This window comes from Apis mellifera, linkage group LG6 (assembly GCF_003254395.2).
Source record: "Apis mellifera strain DH4 linkage group LG6, Amel_HAv3.1, whole genome shotgun sequence".
Lineage (NCBI taxonomy): Eukaryota > Metazoa > Arthropoda > Insecta > Hymenoptera > Apidae > Apis > Apis mellifera.
In genome coordinates this window covers 11,935,402-11,959,763 of record NC_037643.1, presented here as the reverse complement: position 1 = coordinate 11,959,763, position 24,362 = coordinate 11,935,402, and the positions used below count along the sequence as shown (strand labels likewise).

Sequence of the window (24,362 nt, the reverse complement as noted above, 5' to 3'; positions counted from 1 at the left end):
GAGTCTCGCTACGGATTCAAGTTACTACATAAATTACATAAAAATATACACGTTGCGCCGTTCTCGCTGTTACAATGTTCCAACGGCGGCGCATTGTACGTCGAAAAAAAGAGGAAATGGAAAATAAAAATAAAAAAAAAAAAGCAGAAAACGCTGGCAGGAAGAGGCTCTGAAGGATCCCAAAAGAGAAAAACGAGCGTTTGAACTTTCATGAAAATCCAGCATGTCCTGACCATATGGCCGGCGTATCCATCAACCGCAAAAGGCAAGCGAAAAATTAACGCGGTCGTTTCGTTGGGGCCGAGGATACCGCAATAAAATAAAAAAAAAAAAAAAAGAAAAAAAAATAGAAAAAACAAAATTTGTCGCCCTCTGAATAGCAATTTTCGCGCGTCATACGAAATTCTACATGCATAGGATATTACACTTAACGTTTTGGTATCGACCGGTTCGTGTTTTCGCGAATATCCCAGAATAATCAAACAGATGACTATTTTTTTCGCTGTTGTCATCATGCCACGCATGTATTATTCAGATAGAATACAAATTCATTGGAACACATGTTGTCCGTTCGAACGATTTTGATTTGTCATCCGAGTTCGCGTGAATTGTTGTTATTTTTGATATTGAAATATTAGCAAGTTTATTCGCGTGTTTAAAAATACGAATCATTTTTGAAGTCATTTTTTTTGAAAAATCCTTTATTTTAACACCGAGATCGTTATCACATATCGTTCGAAATACATTGTATATATATGTATAACAAAGAGCGTGTATCATTAAGCATTCTATTTGAAAATTCTATTAAAATTCTTTCTTAAAATATATATATGAAGAATGATCGACGTGAGTAACGGGATTGACAAAAAGGGAACGTGATGATTCATTTTAAGAAAACAATGATACTTTCTTTCTGTTCCGAAAAAGTATTAACATCGTTATTCATGCGAAAAAAATGGTAACGTGTACAGGTTTTGTTAAGCCTACATTCAAATATTTCGGCTACTTTACGTTTTAACATCAATTCTTCGTCCAAGGCCACTTCACCAATAGTGAATGACGTCATAGGTGACCTCTTATTTCGTAATCCAATGTAAGAGGCGACTTTGACTTTTACCTGATATGTTGCAGACTCATACATGAACAATACGGAATACGAAGAAACGAGACAAATTATTCCATTCAAATTTTATTTAAATTTTATCTTTCAAAAGTTTTAACAAAATCTTTCAAAAGTTTTTAACAACAATCATATCTTGTACAAATCATTTGTATTTTTTTTATCCTTTCATTATTGTTTGTGAAATCAATTTTTTTTACTTTATTATTAAAATTGACAATTTTCCAGGAAAGTGAAGTACATCTCTTACCGTTTCAAATTTCAAATTTTCCATTCTCTCTGGCGCGCAACGACACGACACGAGTACATATCGAACGAAAAATTCGTTCTCATCTCGACCGTGTAACATACACGCGTAGGACGTATAAGAAGCCATTACTCTGGAGGTTTCTAGTGTGCGTAGGTGGGGATTTAATAATCTAGTAATTACCCATCCCTGACCGTCTAAAACCCTAATCACGACGTCTTACGATCAATTCGATTTTTCAACGAGAGAGCCCAAGTTGAACCGCGGCCAAGGAAGCCGCCAATAATCTTAATAACAGTAATAACAATACATGAATTATGCATCGTCACATCGATGTAACACGCATAAATGGCGAGAATGTTTCGCGATCTCGCCGCCTGGATCGTTGCTAGCTGTCTCGTTGTTGCATCAGGTTAGGAGAGTAACGATTAGTCGCGATTAACCGACGCTAAATTAACGGACTTTACCGTGGCGGTTTCACAATAGGCTTTCTCAGTCCTCTTCGGGAACACGATCGTGAAAATAGGTTGTGTTACCATCACTGTGTTTAACGCCTGCTTTACCAAGGTTTTGTTCATCGAATCGTTCGCGTCAAGATATAACAATAAGATGGAATGGATTACGTGTTTGCGGTAAGGATTTCGATAACGTAAATAGGATTGTTTTTGATTTTTATGTGAATTCGTGATGGAATAATTGTGTAAATGAAAGAGTTTTAGCATTTTAGTGTACAAATTTCAATTGTATACAAGATGTTTCATGTTAGGAAGAAACGTGATCTATCAGCGTTTTTGAGGTTATGCAACGAAAAGAAAGTTATTAACCTCAGTAAGTTATAAAATTTATCTATTTTTGTGCATTATAAATAACAATAATATATCTTTGTAAAAAATTAGAAATTAAAAAACATGTTGGTAATTATTTATACAAATATTCTCTCAAAGATGATTAGATTAAAATTATCGTTTATCGTTCCATCTCACAATTTCTGTATATCTTTACAAAGTTTTCTATAAATACATAAAAAAAAAATCGCAAATATTCTCCAAGAGAAGACTAGTCTAATAAAAAGCGAGGAATCGTTAAATCACGAAACAAGTCGTCGGTGGCGTTTCGTTGACGTTAAATCTTTTTTACCGATAGACACTGATTGCGAGGCAACGAACGAATCTCGACTTCACGGGCCGGAAAGCTTATATTCTGCTTTCCTTGTGGCTGGTTAACATTGCGTAAGCGTGACACCGGACTGAACTCATCGACATCGTTTTACCATCGTTTCAACGTTATTCTAACACCTCGATCGGCAAGTATAATAGCCCTGAGCGGCGTGACGAGAGCCGGCCGGTGCATGTTTATTGAACAAACGACCGTCCCGTATCGCTCGCGATTCTCTTTCGCCCTGGGGACGCGCGATTACACGCCTAGCATACTTATACATTGTGCAAAAGTCGCGTTCTGCCTTTGTTGTGCCGCTATCCGGCCCATTGAAATTTCCCGCGTTCACGGTTAACTTTCTATGTTCCACGCTATAGTCTATGGACTGAGATATACAGTGGGCTCGTAAAATCGCTCTAGAAGATAAAGTTGCCGTACTTTTAGGATTCTGAAACAGGTAAATAAATATACCACGAAATTATCTTTTCGATTCAATTTATATTTGAGCTCCTTGAACGATTGAATATAAATGAAATAGCGAATTTGATATTTCTTTTTTTTAATCGAATCTACATAAATAATTCATCCAAATACAATTTTGATGCAAAATAAAAAGTATGCAATTTTTATTTATTTACTTTTTTCTTTTTCGTAACTTTATTTTTTGCACTTTTATAAACAAGATTCGATATAAATTTTTTTTTAATACGAAAGATATATTCGTATTATTATAGAATCTAAGCAATAATTCTGAAGTGCAGCGTAATAATTCTCAACTATTTCATTTCATCGCGATGGGATAATCAAACTGCGTGCATTATCCTGTCGCGAAAGAAGGCACGTATCGGTCGGAAGCTTGTACATTCGATAATGTTCAGCCGGGTTCAATTAAGTTCCGTCCCAGTTCGGCGTCCGCCGTAAAAGCTCGCCGTGGAGCGAGAGGAGAGAGAGAGAGAGAGGGCTTTGCAGCAAGGCGTCTCTATGCGCGTACTACATCGACAAGATTACCGCAGACCACACCAGTCTACGTACTTTGATACGAGCGTGAATATTTCAGGGTGCGAGGATCGATTTATCTCGACCTAGCATTACTCCAGTCACGGGTTATAATCGCCGCGAAAATCGACATCATCATCTTTCTTCGTCTCTCGAATCATCGAAATCATTATGGATTAAAAAAATTACTACAATCGATAATAAACACATCGACATAAGGATTTTTAATTTTTTAAATAGAAATCCATATTGATACATTTTCCATATGAAATTTAGATGAATGTAATTTATTCTTTTCGAAATATCTTATTATTAGGATTAATCGAACGAGAATAATGTTATTTTATATACGAGATACGTGTGTTAAAATAATTCTGATCGACTTATCTTCAATTTTTTTAGGGCGACTCCGTCATTGTAAATTGTCCACGTCCCATTGTCGGTACATTTTCACGTTGTTTTATTTTGTCTCGCTACAGAAACTCGCGTTTCACTTTCTCCAGGGGACGAATTCCAAATGGAATTCCAGCGAAAAGGGTGCGGACCGTGAACGCCCTCCACGCTCGAATCTCGACAAATCAAACGTCATACTCGCGATATTCCGACATTTACTACTAAATATAATTTTATCTTTAATCTTATGATTTAGATTCTTAATTTATCCAATTTATAATGATTATATTGCATTTTTAAGACGTTTAGTTTCCATTAAATTCTCCAGTATTCCTAATAAATTTTATAGTGATTATTGAACTTATTAGATTAATCATTCGATCTTGAACTTTTCTTTCAATTCGACTATCAGCAAATTTAATTTCAGGACACTTAATTTTAACATTATTAGGAATTTTCGTTAGAAATTTTATTTATTCAAAACATACTTTTAACTTTAGAGATTTTTATATCAATAATTCAAAGATATATGTATTTTCAATTCTTTTTTTGATTTTATACTTCTCTGAATCAAATCAAGTCATTAAAGACTAATGAAAAAAAATTTTCCATTTCGTATAGTTATAAATAGATCTTAACCAATTATTCTATCATTTAGATTAATAGCAATTTGAATTTATAGATCAATTTCAGTATTAATAATTATAAATTTAATTAATTTTTTTTTGGATACTTGCAGCCTTTATATAAATTGTACAATTCATAAGATAAAATAAATCTTCAATCGCAAGTATGAAAATGATTGAAACGATTAGATTTCAATATAAAGATTCGAAAGTGAAATTTGAATTAAAAAAATTATAAAATTTTTCGTCTCCTCGATGATTCATCGTGGAGTTGAATCATCATCTGCGCAACTTACTGACGCGATTATCTTCCAGTGGAGTTTATCTTAACGTGGAATCAGTTTTAAGATGCACGGAAAACAAGCTGTGGGGGCATATTTAAACGGGAATAACGCGCGACAACATATTTCACGCGCCGCCATTAAAAAGTGTCGCCAATGGCCGATGCATTACGCGCGAAAATCCAATTGTTCGTTTCGATTCTGGTTCTAAAACAAGATAAATGCGCGGACGCGAAATTTGAAAACGTGGGGCGTGCGATCCGCGCGTCAAGCGGACATAAAACATTGTTTTTGAATTAAGCCGACTGTATTTTTAGGGAATAACCCGGCTTCAATTTGACCTGGAATCTGTTTGCTTGCTTCCAGCAAACAATGGAATGGCTTTAGCAATTTAATTTTTTTAACAATTAAACGAATTTGCTATATATATATGTATCGAATTAATCGAAAATTTTGACAAAAAAAAAAAAGAATAATTGAAACATCGAATTATCTCTCGGGATAACCGAGAGTATCCTTTTACCGAATTGCGTTATCAATTTTTTTTTCCGCGATCGCAAACGAAATATCGAATTATTAAGATTTAACTACTTCGATAATTAAAAGTAAAACAAATTTCAAATGGAGTCTGGCCATCGTCAGATGACTGATCAACGCGATAAATAACGTTGCGATACGCAACGTACGTTCCCGATTCGTCAACCCTGTCTCCAGGAATCGCGAGTTTTTCCTCCCCCCCTTCGAACAATTGCACGTAACGCTTTCATCCATCTCCCATATAGAAACGATTGCGTCGAATCGCGCCGCTCGTATCGTACATCGGCTTCACTTTCCCGCGGACTCTAACAAATGGAAAGTATTTATCAACAACGGAGCGCGGGCTTATTGCTCGCGGTCCCCTCTCGCTCTCGGGGATGATTCCGTGTATAAAAACGCTGGTTATACTGGTATGCGAGCGAAATAAAAAAAAGGCGAGATCTTGGAAGAAGTTGTTGAACAATAGTGAAAGGCAAGGATGGACAAAGGACAGTTACCAGGAATGTCGGCATGACAATCATTGAATAATGATGAATGTTATTTTTTTCAAGCTTCCCAAGAGTCTGGAGTCTGCCGATTGGCAAATTCTAACAGTTACGATATTTTATTTATCTCTGATCAATTTTTTTTCCAATTTATTTTCACACGAGTAAGTGGAAATATTTGTTTCTAGAATTCTCTAGGATTCTCTCTTTCACTCAGAGTTCAATATTCAATATCTCAATTTTCAAATATGTTCGAAATATGTCTAGATGCTTTTTTCTCTCGATGTAAGTTCATTATGTATCTTATTATATCATTCCTAATTCAAAGTTTTTTTCAAAAATGATCAGTTACAAAAAATAAATACTTTAAGATTCAACATATACAATAATAAAAAGAAAGACTTTCGACTTACTTCATAAAAATTATATCATTATTTATTATATTAATACAAAAAAAAAGTATACTTTCGACTTCATAAAAATTATATCATTATTTATTATATCATTCCTAATTCAAAGTTTTTTCAAAAATGATCACCTACAAAAAAATAAATACTTTAACATTCAACATGTATAATAACAAAAAAAAAAAGACTTTCTTCACAAAAATTATATCATTATTTATTATTCCTAAAGTTTATTATCATTCCTAATTCAAAGTTTTTTGAAAATGATCAGTTACAAAAAATTCAACATATACAATAACAAAAAAAAAGTATACTTTCGACTTACTTCACAAAAATTATATCATTATTTATTATATCATTCCTAATTCAAAGTTTTTTAAAAAATAATCAATTACAAAAAATAAATACTTTAACATTCAGCAACTTACTTCACAAAAATTATATCATTATTTATTATATCATTCCTAATTCAAAGTTTTTTCAAAAATAATCAGTTATAAAAAATAAATACTTTAATATTCAGCAACTTCACAAAAATTATATAATTATTTATTATATCATTCCTAATTCAAAGTTTTTTCAAAAATGATCAGTTACAAAAAATAAATACTTTAATATTCAACGACTTACTTCCCAAAAATTAATTTTCCTTTTCGACAAACGCGTCTTAAAGAAACGTCGCGAGTCTGAAACTTCGTTGAAGAAGAAGAAGAAGAAGCTCGAGCACAAGATCACCTCATTCCCGTTTCATTTTCAGTCACGGCCGTTCTGTTTGTTCTGCAATGATTTTGCAACGGCGTGCCGCTTTCTTTCGACGCAGACAGGAAGTGAAAGATCGTCGCGTTCAAAGAAAGGCGTTCCTTTATTTCCACGATAATCCGCCTCTTGGCCGATAACGAATCGCCAGAGAAAGTGAGATTCCTCCTCGTTGATCCTCTCTCTCTCTCTCTCTCTCATCTCGTGGACACGTTCCTGGAACTTTGTCGAACTTGTTTTCGAGACGAAACACCCGCTGTGTTTTCCTATCCACGTGCTGCCAGGAGACACACCTGCAACGCGGACTGTTTGCCCACGGATTTTACGACGATCGCAGCAGTGTTTAATCGGTTCTCAGTCCGAATCGATCCTGATCACGGATCACAGCCGGAAGGAATGGTGATTGGAACGGAAAGCGAGAGGGTGAAAGCGTTTGGAAAGGAACAATGAGATTGGGGATCGTATAATCGCGAGATCATTGTCGTTGATTTGATTTGAAAAAGTTCACTTTGTTTTTGTTTTTTTTTTCCTTAGAAAGAGGAAATAAGAAAAGAAGAAATTTTCTATTGGAGAATTCTATTCTTTTTCGTTTAAATAAACAGTATAAAATATATATATAATTTATAACGATCGAAAAAGTTTTTAATTAAGAATTGAATTTATTTCCTTAATTTTCACGAAGAGAAATTCCCTTCCCGCACAGGTATATCGGTGGCGAGAGACAATTCTCGGTACAGTTCTAGGTGACCCGGGTGTTGCACAAGAATTTTTGTAACACGTACGCCGTGTGTACGTAGACGTAGCTGTGGGATTGCAAATGCGTGACGAAGGCCCAAAGAGCAGCTACGCAACGGTGACACGAGAACCCGCCGCCTCTCTACGTGGAGATCAAAAGCTGCGTGCAACGGCACACGCCTCTCACTATTGCGAAAGTTGGCCGGCGCACGAGCAATTCCCAGATATACGAAACGCTCTGTCGAAGCAGATGATTTAACGTGCGCGTGGTAGGAGCCTTGTGTATCATCCACTGCACTCCTTTTTTCCCTCCTCCGATCCTACGATCGCCTCCGTGACAGTTTAATTGGCCCGTTCGCAATTTATTTATTGCGACCAAAACGTCGAAAATTATCATATCGTTTCCCTTTAACGGTTGACACACTTGCGGTTCACGATATGAGCGTTATATTGTTCGACGTACGTAATTAGAGGTTAAGTTTCGGTGATTTTCTTTCTCGAGGAAGATGGTGTGGGTGGTGTTGATTGGCTACTTGAGAAACATCGTCTCTTCGAAAGTAATTGGCATTGAACGGATAATTACAGCGATTTTCACAAATTGGTTACGACGAACATGGTTACGATTAAAGCAAATTAGATTTTTTTTTTTTTTTTAATAAAGAGAAAAAGGATAAAGCTTATCGATCAAATTTATATACGTTCACATTGTATTCACATTGTGTAATAAATAAAGAATTTCTCATCGTAGATTTTCTACTTATTAAAATTTTAACGATATTTAAAACGGGTTCGAACAATTCTACGTGAAAACTTTCCATGTTCCATCAAACTTCTTTTCTTTATTGTTAATTGAAACATCGAAACAGAAATATAGAGATGAAAAAAAACAATCTCTAAAATTTTAAAAAATTCAGTGACCAAGTTATCAAAAGGCTTTTCGAGAAGAACGATTTCTCCGCGCATGCGCCATCGATCACTTTTCGGTCGGTAACGGTATCGGGGGACCGGAAAGGAAAGCTTCGATCTTGATTTCGGTTCGGCCAGCTAGGAGATCGCGATTCCACAGACGGTATTGTTCGCCAGTCGGACAGGTCTCTCATTTCCATGAGTTTCGTCACCTTCTTCGCTGCCTCTGCCCACTTTCTATCGCCGATTAAACGATTACATTGCTAAACGGTAGCCACGAGTAAACACAGGACGACTTTATTTGCGTTTAATAAACGCGTTTTAAATCCTCCTTCAGATTAGCGCGTATCGAGACATGCCGAGACAATTGGAGAATACTTGGAATACGTGGATTACATCACCCCGGAACAAGGGAGAGAAAAGAACATGTTTTCCAGCCGTTCGAACCGGCCGATTGATTGCCAACGACTACGAAACGTCCCTGGTTAGGTGGCCAGGCTTCTCGATCGATGGCGAAGGCACGATTTCCTTGGCTCGATAGAATCGTTCAGGTGGACTCGTCCTGCCCTTTCGTTTCGCCGAGAGAAAGTTTCGTTCGCTCGCTTTCGAGGAATCGTCTCGATTTGTAGACGAAATAGCGATCCATAATACACAAGATCTAGCATATATGTTCGAAACGTAAAACAAGTATTCACGAATAACGAGTAAATACATTGTACTTCTAGTTCAAATAATAATAAACGGAATAAATTTGCTTTTATCGAAATTCTGAATTAAGATAATACGATACAAATAATCAAAATAGATTAATTGATATCACACTAATAATTTTTTCTAAAAAAAAGCGTTGCAAATTTCCATAGCAACGCTTAAATTCAATAGCATTACGAATTTCTAACAATAGTTTACTCAAGTTCCGCCAGATTAGCGCTAGTGTCGCGGCCTCTACATCAGGCGGCTCACGGGTGGGGTCCCTCGCGCAGTTCATTTTATTTTCAGTGTACAAGGATATTACTTAAAAAAATAGAAGATAGAATTTTGATGAAATAAATGTAGTCTAATATTACCTGGTGAATTTACATTACTTTATCGATCGGTTAAAATTAATCTGATGGTTTTAATTTGATGGTTTCGATATATAGCGAAGACTAGGTAGACGCGGTAACGTCGCTTTGACACAGAATCGCGCAGCCAGTTTCCAGGCGACCCGGAGATGCAGAGGCTTACTCTGGCTGACTGGCTGCTGGCTGCCGTTTCTAGCGTCTATCGATCCTATCGGCGAGGCTTTGGCGACGGCCACGCCGAATACATTTTCACACTGGCTGCTAGGCGAAAATGTCTGTACACGCGGTGCAAAATCGACGTTCTGTGAAATTACGAAATATATCAGACGTGAAGTTCCAGTTGATCATTCCGATATACGAGAAATTTTATTGATCGGTAAGATTTTTTCTTTTTTTTTTTTTTTTTTATGATATTTACGATGATCATTCGATGATAATAATGCAGAGAAATTAGTCATTTCCTCTTCAAATATTGTCGAAGAATATTGAAATTCGCCATGTAGGTTGATACATTTTCCATTTCCATATATTAAAATTAAAATCAAGATTGAAATTCAATTTTATCGTGAATCAATTTATTATATATCATAATTTCGGATACCAATATCGTCCAATATCGTGAAGGCTTAGATTAATATTATTTTTTTCTTCCATGTTTCTTACGATCTACAAAAGAAACAATGTATGTTGTCAATTTCATCAATCGATTCAAAATCAGAAAAAATAATATAAATTATTATATCGTTAGATGTAACATTAGGTAATACTTATTTCTCTCTAAAAACTATGGAACTATGCCCGGTATTATTACCATGCAGCAAACAAACGGACGATCGTTGCCCATTTGAAGATATAATTCGACTCTCGATCGAATGATGCGCGGCGCGTGTAAGAAACATTCGCGGCATCCAATGGTATGCGGGCAAGAATGCTACCGCGATGGGATACAATAGTGATCTAGAATGCGGAAGCGCTGAATTACATACTGGCAACCAATTAATTAACGGGTTAAGTACGTCAATCGAAATTCTCTGGTTAATCGATGCCGGCTGCTATAACTCGCGTATCGAATTGTTCCTTGTTGTTCGCAAAACAACAATTTTTAGGTTAGGAACTTAACCTAATTTTTACAATTTTTTTTGTTATGCAAAATATAAAAATATAGTAAAAAAGAGAAAGACATTGAATTGTTCAAATAATAATAATAATAATCAATAATTTTGAGATTAAAGATTTTTTAGTTTTTTTTTATTCCAATTCTTTTTTTTTAATATTTAAAATAACAATGAGGAAAAGAAATAATAGAATATTTAAATGTATTTTAAATTATAATTGAATAAAGTTTTAAACATTTCCCGAAATTTTTGATTTACACGTATGTAAAATTAAATTTTTCAACAAACGAGAAAATCACGAATTTTGAATCGAATTTTTGAAACGAATCAGCTTGTATGAAAATCATAATTATATTATGGAATCATTTGCAATGAAATACATTTACCTTTTAGCTATTCTTCGCGGTGTATATTTTATTTTTCACATTACATATATGTGGTTCAAATTGTTGAAAATATATGTATGTAACTTGGTTTATTTTACGCGTTTATTTTTGAGGTAAATACATTATTTCACAGATGAGGAACAAACGGTTAAAATATAAAAATATTTTACGATGTAATATTCGTGTATAAATCTCGCGAAATGAATTGAACTTTTATATTCATAATGTTTATATTATTCTTATTTATATGATGACATTACACTTCGACTTAAAAAATTTTTTATTTTCATCTGTAAGTTGCAATTAATCTCTTAACTTTATTCCAATTATATCCAAAAGATCGAAATGTATAATAAATAATAATTTTTCCCATTCCAAAATTATATTTATATAATTTAAAAAACGTATATTCGAAATTTTCATACAATATTATATTAAAATTTTCATTATAAGCGACATAATTCTTATATGATCTCTAAGGTTTTTAAGAAAAAAATAATTACATCATATTATTTTCCTTAAATTATTTTTATATGAAATATTTTAAAAAAATAAACGAGTTATTCCAAAATAAAATTGATTACGCGAGACAAAATAAAAATATAAATTACAATTCTTAAATTCCAATGATTAAAGTTACAATGACAGTGATATTAACCTTATACTTAGTATTTATTATTTTCTCTGTGTATATACATCACAAAAGAATTCTTTAAAAAAAATATTAAGTTTCGAAAGTATCGGTGTCTGGACAAAGGAATGAAGAAAATCACGGTCATATAAAAAAAAAAAAAAATAGCTGACAGTCGCTAGCAAGTTAGCTGGTTGTCGTATTATTTCGTGCGAGCGGGAAATTACCATGACAAAGCCAAAATTGCCCGAGCCGTAGCGAGCAACCCTAAGCAGGACGATATACCGACGGAGCACAGGTCCGGCGGCGTGTGAGCGCGCATGCGCACTCGTGTGTTGTTGTGTGGCGACCGTCCGCCTAATTGCAGGTGACGGCCGCTGCAAATTCGCCCTTTGGATCGGCCCGTCTGTCTTCCTCTCGCTCTTTCTTTCGCTTTCGTCTCTATCTATCCTCTGTCTTTTCCCCCTATCCTATCCTTGTCTCCGTATTCTCTCTTTCTCTTTGCTATATCGAGCTTTCGAACCGAGAATTGCTACGTTGTTGGTTGGAATACGATCCTTCTATTACCGCTTTGTTACAAACAAAAACCTTCATTGCGTATACTTTGTATTACGAGGACGCAGGTGGTATTATCTTATATTTCTTTTGCGAATTAATCGGAAAAATTTAAACGTTTATAGAATTATTATGATAACAAAGAGGAAGAAGAAACTAATTCATAACCTAAATATAAATTGCGTAATTTTACTTCTAGTAATATATTGTAGATACATGACACAATGATACATTTTTGAATTTAATGAAACTAATAAAAAATATTTTTATAAAAAGGATGTACAAAGATACAAGGGAAGTTTCAAACAAGTTAATTTACGTTACTTACTCCTCCGATCGGACCATTAATTTTACGATACGTAATATAGCATCGAATTTATCACGCCATGTACAAAAAAAGGGTTCTTAATTTTAACGATTAGTCTCCAAATGCAATTAAAGAGATGGTATATAGGCGTGGTTTTTAATTTAGATACTGTAATAGATTAAGAGGGATTATACGCTTATAATAAACCGTAAAATTTAATTGTAACGAGAAACCGACTTAACTCGAATCTATTTCATTAAAAACAAACGAGAAAAAATTATATATACGTGACGCGTAAAATTTGTTTACGTTCTGAAAAATAATCAGATATAAAGTAAACTTGTTTATATTAATTTCCAATATGTTTATTAATTATTTAAACTTCGGATTATTGATATTAAAAATTGAAATTATAATATCTGAAATTTTAGAATTATGATAATAAATATTTCGTAGAAATGTTATATGTTATAAAAAAAAATTCAAAAAATATATCAAAATATTCAATAAAATTTATATAAAAAAAAAATTCCGACAATTTGTAATAGCAAATTTGAAAAAAATGTTAAGGAATTGTTAAGAGAGATGATAATTGTAGAAATTATATCACAAAGCATGGAGGAAAGGCAGGAAAAAAAGCGGAAATTCTTCGAAAGATTCGACGTTCCGCGCGGTTCTAATTCGACGCGAGGTTTCGCCTCGGCGTAATTTGCTCTCGACTTTCACGGAGATCAGCGAAGAAAGTGCATCGAAGAAATGGGAGCGCAAAAGGCGTCGCCTGAGAGGATCTAAGTGCCAAGTTTCTCGAATAATCGAGAACCTTTCGAAGCTGTTCTTCTCTCGCTGTTGATTCATTTCATCGTGTGGTCTTTAAACAGAAACTAACAAAAAAAAATATATATATATATATATTTTCTCTTTACTTTTATGAATTTTGTGGTTTTAAAAATTTTCAAAAAATGGAATATCGAAATTAAATAAAATTGTTAATAAATATTCTGATCTGTATTATTGTATATATCTTAAATTTGTTGTTACAATAATATAAAAATCATATTAACTTTATCTATCTGATTTTAATATAACGAAAAAATTAACGATGATTATATGATATATTTACAAAATATATATTATAATACACGAAACCTGTTTATAAATAATAAATAGATATTTTATTCTAATATTTTAGAAAAATATATCATTTCACGAACTATCTGTTTGTTTAATTTAAATGAAAAAAATTAACATTGTTACGTTGTATAAAAATACTTGACACAAAATCAATTTTTGAATCTTCTTTTGAATTAAACGTCTCTTGCAAATTCACAAATAGTGGAAATTTTTAAAAATTATTTTGTTTTACACAAGATCTATTTTTTTTGTTTCATATTTCAATTTTTTTTTTTACAAGAAATTACTTTGTCCAATAAAAGCTGCGCTAGTTGTATTTTGAATAGATTAAAAAATCAAGATCAATTATCACACAAAGATGAATTATATATATATATATCACTTATCGAAATTGAATAAAATTTGCCGATTAAAATTTGCAATATCTACTTATTTAAATGATATGTATGTTTGAATAAGCACTGATTACGTTTAATATCAGCCGCTCGTTGAATTGAATATCAATTGTGACGAATGTGGATAAACAATTACATTATGTAATCTTAGTTACACATAATTATATTAGATTAAAGTTATAAATACATGATTTGATTGTACAAATCATTCCATTTTTCTATCCAATACAAAAAAATTAAACTTCCCTCGTACGAGATAAATAAAGTCAAAATCGATATTGTTATAATTTCATATTTTTTATTATTATTTATTTTCTCATAAAATATTTTATTTTCAAAATCGAACTTGAATTTATATAACATATGAATATAGAAACAGGTACAAGATAAATAAAGTTTGGATAAAAGGTTTGGAAAAGCCAATAAATAAATATATTAAGGAGAAAAGTCAAATTGCCACATAAATATCACACGATATATAATTTCTTATTTCTTCAAGATTGAAAAAAATGATACAATTAACCGTTTGAAAAATTTCGACAAATTTTTACAAAATTTTAAAAAAATACAACATCGCTGTATCTCTCCACGACTCAACCGAAATGTCATTCACCCGGGAAATTTCTATTATGTTCCATTATCTTCGTCGTAAAATCCACGAGCAAAACACACTAACCATCCTCCTTACTTTAAACACGTTCAGGACCCATTGTCGATGTCCATTTCTCCAGTTCGTATCCATACGTGTCCACGCCTCTCAAAGGGTTAACAGGTTAAATCTCCTTCATTCGACGCGTTTCGTACGTACGTACCTTCATCCTCTTTTTCTTTGTCTCGCCAAAAAACCCGTTTGCTCTCGGTCGAAAAAAAAATATAAATAAAAAAGAAAAAAAAGAAATCTCTTACTCCTCCATTCCTGTACTTTTCGCAAGCATCTCCATCCAACACAGTCGAAACGAAATCGAAACGCAATGGAACATTGGACCGTGTTCGAAAATCCCTGAAAATCGTGGAAGGCACAGGTGACGTGGGCCAGAAACAAATCGCGGTAATGAAAATTGAACGGCGGATTACAGCGAATCGGTTCGAGACAAACAGCAGGGCGAGGAAGCTTCGCAACAGTTCGTCGGTGAAATTGGCCACGTTCCCTTCCCTATTCTCCTTTTCTTTCCTTCTTTCTTTATCTCTATCTCCTTCTCTCTCTCTCTCTCTTCCCCCTCTCTTTATTTTCTCCTTTTATTTCCGTACGTTGCCCGTTTCCAGGGACGCATACACCAACTTCTCCTCTCTCTCTCTCTCGAGACTGTCCTTCTCCCTTCTCCTCCTTTTTTTCCCTCGTACGCCAGTTTCGTTACTCCTCCCCTCCCACTCGCTCTTCGGCCGAGAGCACCGTCGATCTGGTCGATGCTCTTTTTTCCTGCAAACGAGAGAGCGCAAGCTCGCGGATTTGCGCGCTCCCTCTACCCACGCTCGTTCGGAAGCATACCGGCCGGAAATGTTAACACTTTGTCGACTGCGGCCAAAGTTGTTGCTAGCCACCGTGTCGTCGCGCACGTTATATCGTATAATCTTTACAAATCACTTGGAACGTTAATCGAGATTATACGAATATTGGATAGTTATCGTATCTTTTATTTATTATTTAAAAATTTAAAAAGGGTCAGTGAAGTCGAAACCTTCGAAAGTTGGAATAAGTCGACAGAAGGTAAATTGTTCGTAATTGTACTTATAAATTGAATGGCGCGTAATGAATAAAGGAATTGGGTTTTTGTCTAATCTGATTGCCAGAGAAGTCGATCTGCATAGGAATGAAATTTTTATAAAGATCAGATTTTGGAACGGATATTCAGTTGCTACTTTTTATCGTTTTATCTCGCGCTATTTCTTCCCGCCGAGTTTTGTCACGCGATTCATTTTCTAGATACGATCGACTCGACTTCTCTATATTGTAACTTGCGTTTCTCAATTTCGAAACTTTCTCGATTCGAAGAGTTAATTATCTTTGATGATAAAATATATATATATATATATATATATATATATATATATATAAAGGGGGCCTCGACTATTTCAGTATCGTAGGTTGATTGGAATAAATTGAGTTATTAACTGTTAAGCTAAGTGGATGAGTAATGCAGGAGACAAAGAGGGATAATAGTTTCTCCACCGGTATATAGAACATTGATAGTTGATCTTGATGATGGATTTAGTAGGGGAAAGTAGCAGTGAAAGGTGGCGTCGTCTTTGATTTATTTACAGCGGAAGATTGTAATTATATATCTACTAAGTACCAATGAGTAACTAAGTAAAGAGAGATTATGTTATCAAGTTCGAAAATATAATTTCCTGTTTACTTTGCAATCTTTACACGCAAATCCATAGAAATGATAAGTTATACATTGTATTAAAAAATTGCACACTATTCGACGATCGTCTCGAGCGTTTTATCTATCAAATGTGGCTATAGTCTCACGCTGCGATATGTGCTTCATGTGACCACAGTTTATAGTAATAAAAGATTCAAAAAAGAAAAGAGACTTTAAAAGCTTGTAAAACTCACCGAGACAAATTTAAAATGTTTAACCATCGTTAACCGAAATAAAAACAGTGCATCTTCTGAAAGCTTCTGAACGTATCAACATTAACTGTTATCGCCATCTTATCTACGCAATCAATTCTAAATATTATTTAACCTAACCTAACCTTATTCTCAAAAAAATTTCTTTCCTAAAAAATCCAAACAAGATATTTAATCGAAATAAAAGTTTCTGAGTCTCATATTATAACGTAACCTAACCTTATTCTCGAAAAATTTCTTTCCCAAAAAATCCAATCCAGAATATTTAATCGAAATAAAAACAGTTTCTAAGTCCCATGTTATTACGTGTCATCTTCTGAACCTAACCTAACCTAACCTGATTCCTATTCTCGAAAAATTTCTTTCCCAAAAAATCCAAACATTTAATCGAAATAAAAACAGTCTCTGGGTCCCACGTTATTACGTGTCATCTTCTGAACCTAACCTAACCTAACTAATTTGATTCCTATTCTCGAAAAATTTCTTTCCCAAAAAATCCAAACAGGATATTTAATCAAAATAAAAGTTTCTGAGTCTCACGTTATTACGTGTCATCTTCTGAACCTAACCTAACTTAACCTAACCTAACCTGATTCCTATTCTCGAAAAATTTCTTTCCCAAAAAATCCAAACATTTAATCGAAATAAAAACAGTCTCTGAATCCCATGTTATTACGTGTCATATTCTGAATCTAACTTAACCTAACCTAACCTAACCTGATTTCTATTTTCGAAAAATTTCTTTCCCAAAAAATCTAAATATTTAATCGAAATAAAAACAGTCTCTGAATCCCATGTTATTACGTGTCATATTCTGAATCTAACTTAACCTAACCTAATCTAAGCTGAATTCTATTTTCGAAAAATTTCTTTCCCAAAAAATCCAAATATTTAATCGAAATAAATGTTTTTGAGTCTCACGTTATTACGTGTCATCTTCTGAACCTAACCTAACCTAACCTAACCTGATTCCTATACTCGAAAAATTTCTTTCCCAAAAAATCCAAACATTTAATCGAAATAAAAACAGTCTTTGAATCCCACGTTATTACGTGTCATCTTCTGAACCTAACCTAACCTAACCTAACCCAAGTTAATTCTTTTTTCTTCCAAGAAAAAACCTATTCAATTAATCCGAATCAATCTTTCTTCCAGAATGTTTGTGAATATCCGCCTATTAAATTCGTTCATGGAGGATAATCGCGAGTCCTGCTGCATTCGAGCCGAGCGTGCATCTTTCGGCCGACCGTTAACGAGAGTTTCTAACGATGCAATTAAGGGGCATCGGCAGGTGGATCGAGAATAGGCAGGATCGGTTCGGTTGACCCTTGTACCCCGACTCCCTTTAACCCGCGTTTCGGCGACGAGTGTGCAAGTTACATGCCTTCATAAAATCCCGTTTACGACGGGCTAGATTTCCGGGATGTTGATAATGAGGCGGCTGCACGCATCACCAGTCCTGAATACTGTATATCCCTCGCGAGTTCATCCGCACCGCGAAAATGTTCGTAAATTACGATCGTTAAGAAGCGCCGTTTCCCTTTCTCGCGTTCTCTCCTTTTCATTTTTTTCCTTTCCTTTTATTTTTTTTCTTGTTTTCTTGTTTTTAACGCACGTACTTGCGATTCTCGAAGGAAAAAGTAAAAGTCACGTTTTACCTTTTTCCACGATTATTAATAACTCGCTCTCCGATTTTTTATCCGACGGGATAGGAATATTATTTTATCGATTATAATTTAATACTTGTCAAGAAATCTTGTCGAGGCAATGTTAAAAAAAAATGATAAAGACAATATCGAAAATAAGATGGCCTTAGACAGTAGAGAGCTTACTTAAGTTTTGGTTACTCGAGGATCCTGACGAGGGATAACTCTCGCGCGACTATCTCAACTTCGTGCAAGAACCTTCCTGTTACCTCATCATATCCCTTGAAACTTGCTTAACTTTAGCTTTGAAAAATAGAGTTCAATTTGATCCCTGCAACGAGGCTCTCGTTTCCTTTCTTCGATCTGAATTTCCATCTCCTAATGTTTTTTTAATCATCACATTTTTTCTTGCTTTGAATAATCCAAAAAATAACACGACTAAATCATCATTCAAATATTATCTTTCCCGTTCAATTTAATGTATCTGATTTTAATGATCTGAAATAATCAAAAGAAAAATAAATATTACGATCGTTGATCGCAAAATGGACTAAATAAAATTGATCGATCTCTCTAAAAAAAAAAAATAATCTTTTTATTTTTAGAAATCAGTAGAATTTTTTTCACGATTAATATCGAAAATTTTATAGTTAAATCATATTTATTCCATTTTTCTTTCTATCGTGATAAATACATATAATGCATTTTCATATTACATAATCTAATCTAAGAGCTGCGCAGTAATTTCAAATTATATCAAAATATACATATTATTTTTTTTTATTAATTTTTATATTGAAATTTTTGTCATTGTATAATTGAAAATTAACTTTTACAGATATTATATAGTATCTGATTTATTGCATGATTCAAAGCATAATTGAAAAAAAGCTGTAATACAAAACCAAGAATTTATTTTATTAAAAGTTTTATGATATAGAATTTTATTTCAAAAAAAAAAAAAAGAAACTTATGAAACACGTTATAATACCAAAGTTATCCATTATTATTTAATTTCAAATAATTTATATCAAAATATACATATTATTTTTTTTTATTAATTTTTATATTGAAATTTTTGTCATTGTATAATTGAAAATTAACTTTTACAGATATTATATAGTATCTGATTTATTGCATAATTCAAAGCATAATTGAAAAAAAGCTGTGATATAAAATTAAGAATTTATTTTATAAAAGTTTTATGATATAGAATTTTATTTCAAAAAAAAAAAAAAAAAAGAAACTTATGAAACACGTTATAATACCAAAGTTATCCATTATTATTTAATTTCAAATAATTTATATCAAAATATACATATTATTTTTTTTTATTAATTTTTATATTGAAATTTTTGTCATTTTTGTATAATTGAAAATTAACTTTTACAGATATTATATAGTATCTGATTTATTGCATGATTCAAAGCATAATTGAAAAAAAGCTGTAATATAAAATTAAGAATTTATTTTATAAAAGTTTTATAATATAGAATTTTATTTCATAAAAAAAAAAAAGAAACTTATGAAACACGTTATAATACCAAAGTTATCCATTATTATACGGTTATAAATACCCATCAAATCTTCTAAAATATATAACAATATCGTTTCTACAATTTCTATTATCGACAACACTGATTGTTCTCAGTCGTGGAAAAGGGGCCAACAAGGCGAAAAATGGCCGCCAACAGTCCGGATACGGTTCGTTCCCCGGATAATTTGGCGAAGTGGTGTCCGTGAAAACCGAAATGGTAAGTAATGAATCGGCGCTAATGCGCCCCGCTCGCAATAATTTCTCTATATTAACATCGTCACCAACGCTGGAACTCGTTGCACCTGCATTATCAGATTACACACAGTGCAGCTGCCTCCCCGTCCTGCCTCCGGAGTCGCGCCGCCGAGCACATTTTACGAGCAGTTTATGCGCAACGCGCCGTGCCTCCGCCGCTAAATTATTGAATCTAAGACGACGTGAAAGCTTCGATCCGTATCGTTACGACAAGGATGATTTGCACTCCGTCGAAACTCGCCTATCTACGATTCCATATCTGTGTATAAAATCTATCTATATGTAAAACATCTCTGTGTTTCGTGGTCATTTGGTCATTTGAATGAAGGGATAAACGTAGAAATAAACATAGAAACATAGAAATGAAACAATAGAAAGAGTCGAAGGGAATTTTTGAAAAATGGAAGTATCGATATTTAATGGGATTTTAATGGAGATTTCGAAGGATTTGACGATATTCATTATAAGGAAAATGTTGATAAATAAAAAAAGTGGATAAATTTTGAAAAAAAGTCCTTGTGAGATTGTAATACGGTATTCGTAGTAGATCACGAGATCCGATTGTTCAGAGGTTATCTCTTCTACTTTATCTTAAGGTAAGCTGCTACTTTGTTATTGAATCTCGTCTACCTTTTTTTTTTTTTTCTCTCCTCTGTTCCATGTAAATACGACGATAAGATCTCTTTAAATTTCCATAATTCGAATCTCCGCTTCTGCTTTTTCACCTGAAAATTTCTATCTATCTATTGTCTTCTCCAAATTTTTTTCGAGATATCGAGTTTTTGTCAAATTCAAAGAGAATCGACGATTGGATCGAGAAAGAAAAAAGAGAAGAGAAGAGAATTACTTTTGCTTCGCAGGGAAACGCAAGACGAGAGAATTTATCCCCGCGAAAGCACAATCAACAACGAGGCTTGCACAGAAAAATGCAACGGCGCGAACCTTTTTGGGTCACGGAGGCTGCAGCGAGAAATTCACGCTTACAAAGTGCGCCGGCCAACTGAAAAACCCTGGGCGGTTCCATAAAATATCTAACGAATGGTGTGCATCGTCCCTCTCTCTCTCTGTCTACCCATCCATCCATCCATCCATCTTTTCCTCGCTCTCTCTCTCTCTCTCTTACTCGGTCGAGGACCGCATTATGAAAATGCATCCGTCAAGCCTGATATTTCACGAACGCGATATATCCGTGCGAGTTTCGAGATACGATAAACTGAACATCGGCCGCGAATCGATTACCATTTTTAAAAAAAACCTGGTTGAAAAACATTGTTCCTCTTGGACGAGAAAGAAAGCGAATATAAAATTTCTCGGTCGATAAAGAAGATTTCACGTAAGAAGATAAAATTAAAATTATCGATTCAACGTTTACTTTTACTCTTTTATCCAGAGAACGATAATTATGAATGTTATTATGAATGTTAATTATGATAATTATGAATGTATCTCGCGACACAGATCTCTGTAGAAAAAAATATTTGAAAATATTAACACACGTGTTGTTATACATTTTGTTTCCTTCTTTTTAATCGCGCGGCAATCAAAAAAAAAACCGATCCCAGCGGCTCTTAATCACCGCGTCGCGCGGCAAGATTTAACGGAGGAGAGAATCCTCGTTGACACGTTCTCGGATAAATGTCGAGGAAGGGAAGGAAAGCAGCGTAACGGAGTATTTCCAAATCCCCTGACGTCCCCTAGCCGAGTATCGACAGGAGAGCGATGCCGATGATAGGGCCTGGCCGTAGATGTAGCACGAATTTCGTGACCTGGATAGCGAGCAGAAAGAGGAGGAGGAGGAGAAGGAGAGCTTCTCTCGCGTTAACTATTCGCTTCGACAAAAAATTTCTTCCCTTTTTTTTTCATTTAATCTTCCTTCTTCTTTTTTTCTTCAATATTATTCGCGCAAAACGAGCGAATTTCGCGTGTCTTGCCTTATAGGCGCTTATATGTTTCACGTATCATTCTTTAATTTTGAAAAAATTAATCTCAACTTCTCGAATTTGTGTTAAAATTTTATACTAATTAATAAAATTGTAAATTAGATTATATTTAATTAAATTTTTGTATTAATGGTATTTTTTATTACTAATTTTATTATGAAAATATTATTGTTTAATTACAAAATAAATTATATTGTAGTTTTTAAATTAATTGTATTAATTAATTATAATGTAAAATATAAAAGTTATTAAAAATTGAAGTAAAATTATAATTAATAGAGAATTCTGAAACGATAAATGAAAGTTTTATTCGGAAATTAATTTTTTCTAATATAAATTTAAATTGATTATTTATATATTTATAATTAAATTTATTGATTTTTAAGTGAAATTTAGAATCAATTAATAATAATTATAAATAATTCTTTTTGTCATTAAAAAATTTATTAAAAAACTAGGATTAGATACCCTATTATAAAAAAAGTAATTAATAATATTAAGTTATTAAATGTTGAATTAATTGATTTTTTTTCGTATTGCATATAAAGAGAATTTTTTCTTCGTAAAGTAATTCGATTTTTGTAAATAGTTCATCAAAATTATTTGGAATTCATTTTAAATTAAATAAAAATACATCATTTGCTTAATTTCGAAAATATCTCTTTCTTTCAATCACCTGAAGATTTAGAGAAGAATAATCGCCTGAAGATTTTTTAAAATTCTTTTCCACTATAGTTTAAACAAATAAAGGTAAGATAATTATTGGATACACCAAATAATTTTCATTAAATACTTAGCATATTAATGTATTCAGTGCTTATCTTCTGACTTTTTTCCCCAACATTTCGCTTGCACGATCGAAACTAGGATTAGATACCCTATTATAAAAAAAGTAATTAATAATATTAAGTTATTAAATGTTGAATTAATTGATTTTTTTTCGTATTGCATATAAAGAGAATTTTTTCTTCGTAAAGTAATTCGATTTTTGTTCATAAAATAGTTCATCAAAATTATTTGGAATTCATTTTAAATTAAATAAAAATACGAATACATCATTAATTTCGAAAATATCTCTTTCTTTCAATCACCTGAAGATTTAGAGAAGAATAATCGCCTGAAGATTTTTTAAAATTCTTTTCCACTATAGTTTAAACAATAAAGGTAAGATAATTATTGGATACACCAAATAATTTTCATTAAATACTTAGCATATTAATAGTACTGAGTGCTTATCTTCTGACTTTTTTCCTCAACATTTCGCTTCCACGATCGAAACTAGGATTAAATACCCTATTACAAAAAAAGTAATTAATAATATTAAGTTATTAAATGTTGAATTAATGATTTTTTTTTTCGTATTGCATATAAAGAGAATTTTTTCTTCGTAAAGTAATTCGATTTTTGTTCATAAAATAGTTCATCAAAATTATTTGGAATTCATTTTAAATTAAATAAAAATACGAATACATCATTAATTTCGAAAATATCTCTTTCTTTCAATCACCTGAAGATTTAGAGAAGAATAATCGCCTGAAGATTTTTTAAAATTCTTTTTTTTAAACAAATGATGGAATAAAAAATATCGAGAAATAAAGATAAGATAATTATTTAGATATAATATTTAGAAATAATTTTCATTAAATACTTAGCATATTGATATACTCAGCGCTTATCTTCTGACTTTTTTCCCCCAACATTTCGCTTCCACGATCGAAATGACGTTCTACAAATTGGAGAATGCATTGTCGTAACGACGACGAAGTTTTATCGACGTGTATTTCGTAATTCGCGAATAATCGCGCGATGTATCAACGATAATATCGGGCCGTACTATTGGGCAGTCGGCAAGATTAACTGGAAATTATGAGAATATATTCACGCGGCGAACGGCTTCGTAAATTAATTTGCATCTAACTCGACGTTGCTCGAGTGCAATAAAACACGACAGCGCCATGCGGCCAACTCGTGGGAATCATTAAAACGGACATGCATAATGCGAAATTTAATTGGAATAGGTTCGACGAGAAATTAAAATATTATTAGAGAAGAAGATGCTGGTGGAAAAAAAAAAAATCTTCCCGATTAACTGCCCTCAATTTCTTAATCAATTTTCCTGGAGAGAATTTAGGAGGACTGTTGATAAGAAAATAAATCGAGAGAAAATTATTTCGATTG

General features: G+C 33.0%; 1 protein-coding gene and 1 long non-coding RNA gene across 4 annotated transcripts in view; one reads left to right on the top strand and one right to left on the bottom strand.

Moving 5' to 3' along the window:
- The window catches only part of LOC408877 (neurogenic protein mastermind), a 225,854-nt gene that overhangs the window by 141,284 nt on the left and 60,208 nt on the right, over positions 1-24,362 (bottom strand). The window lies entirely within an intron of this gene.
- LOC113218838 lies at positions 1,302-21,739 on the top strand. 2 transcript variants are annotated; one of them, XR_003304845.1, is made up of 4 exons: positions 1,303-1,999; positions 20,104-20,206; positions 20,304-20,840; positions 21,105-21,739. It is a non-coding gene; the product is annotated as an uncharacterized LOC113218838 (long non-coding RNA). The 2 variants fall into 2 exon arrangements; XR_003304844.1 differs by having other exon boundaries at positions 1,302-1,999; positions 20,104-20,840.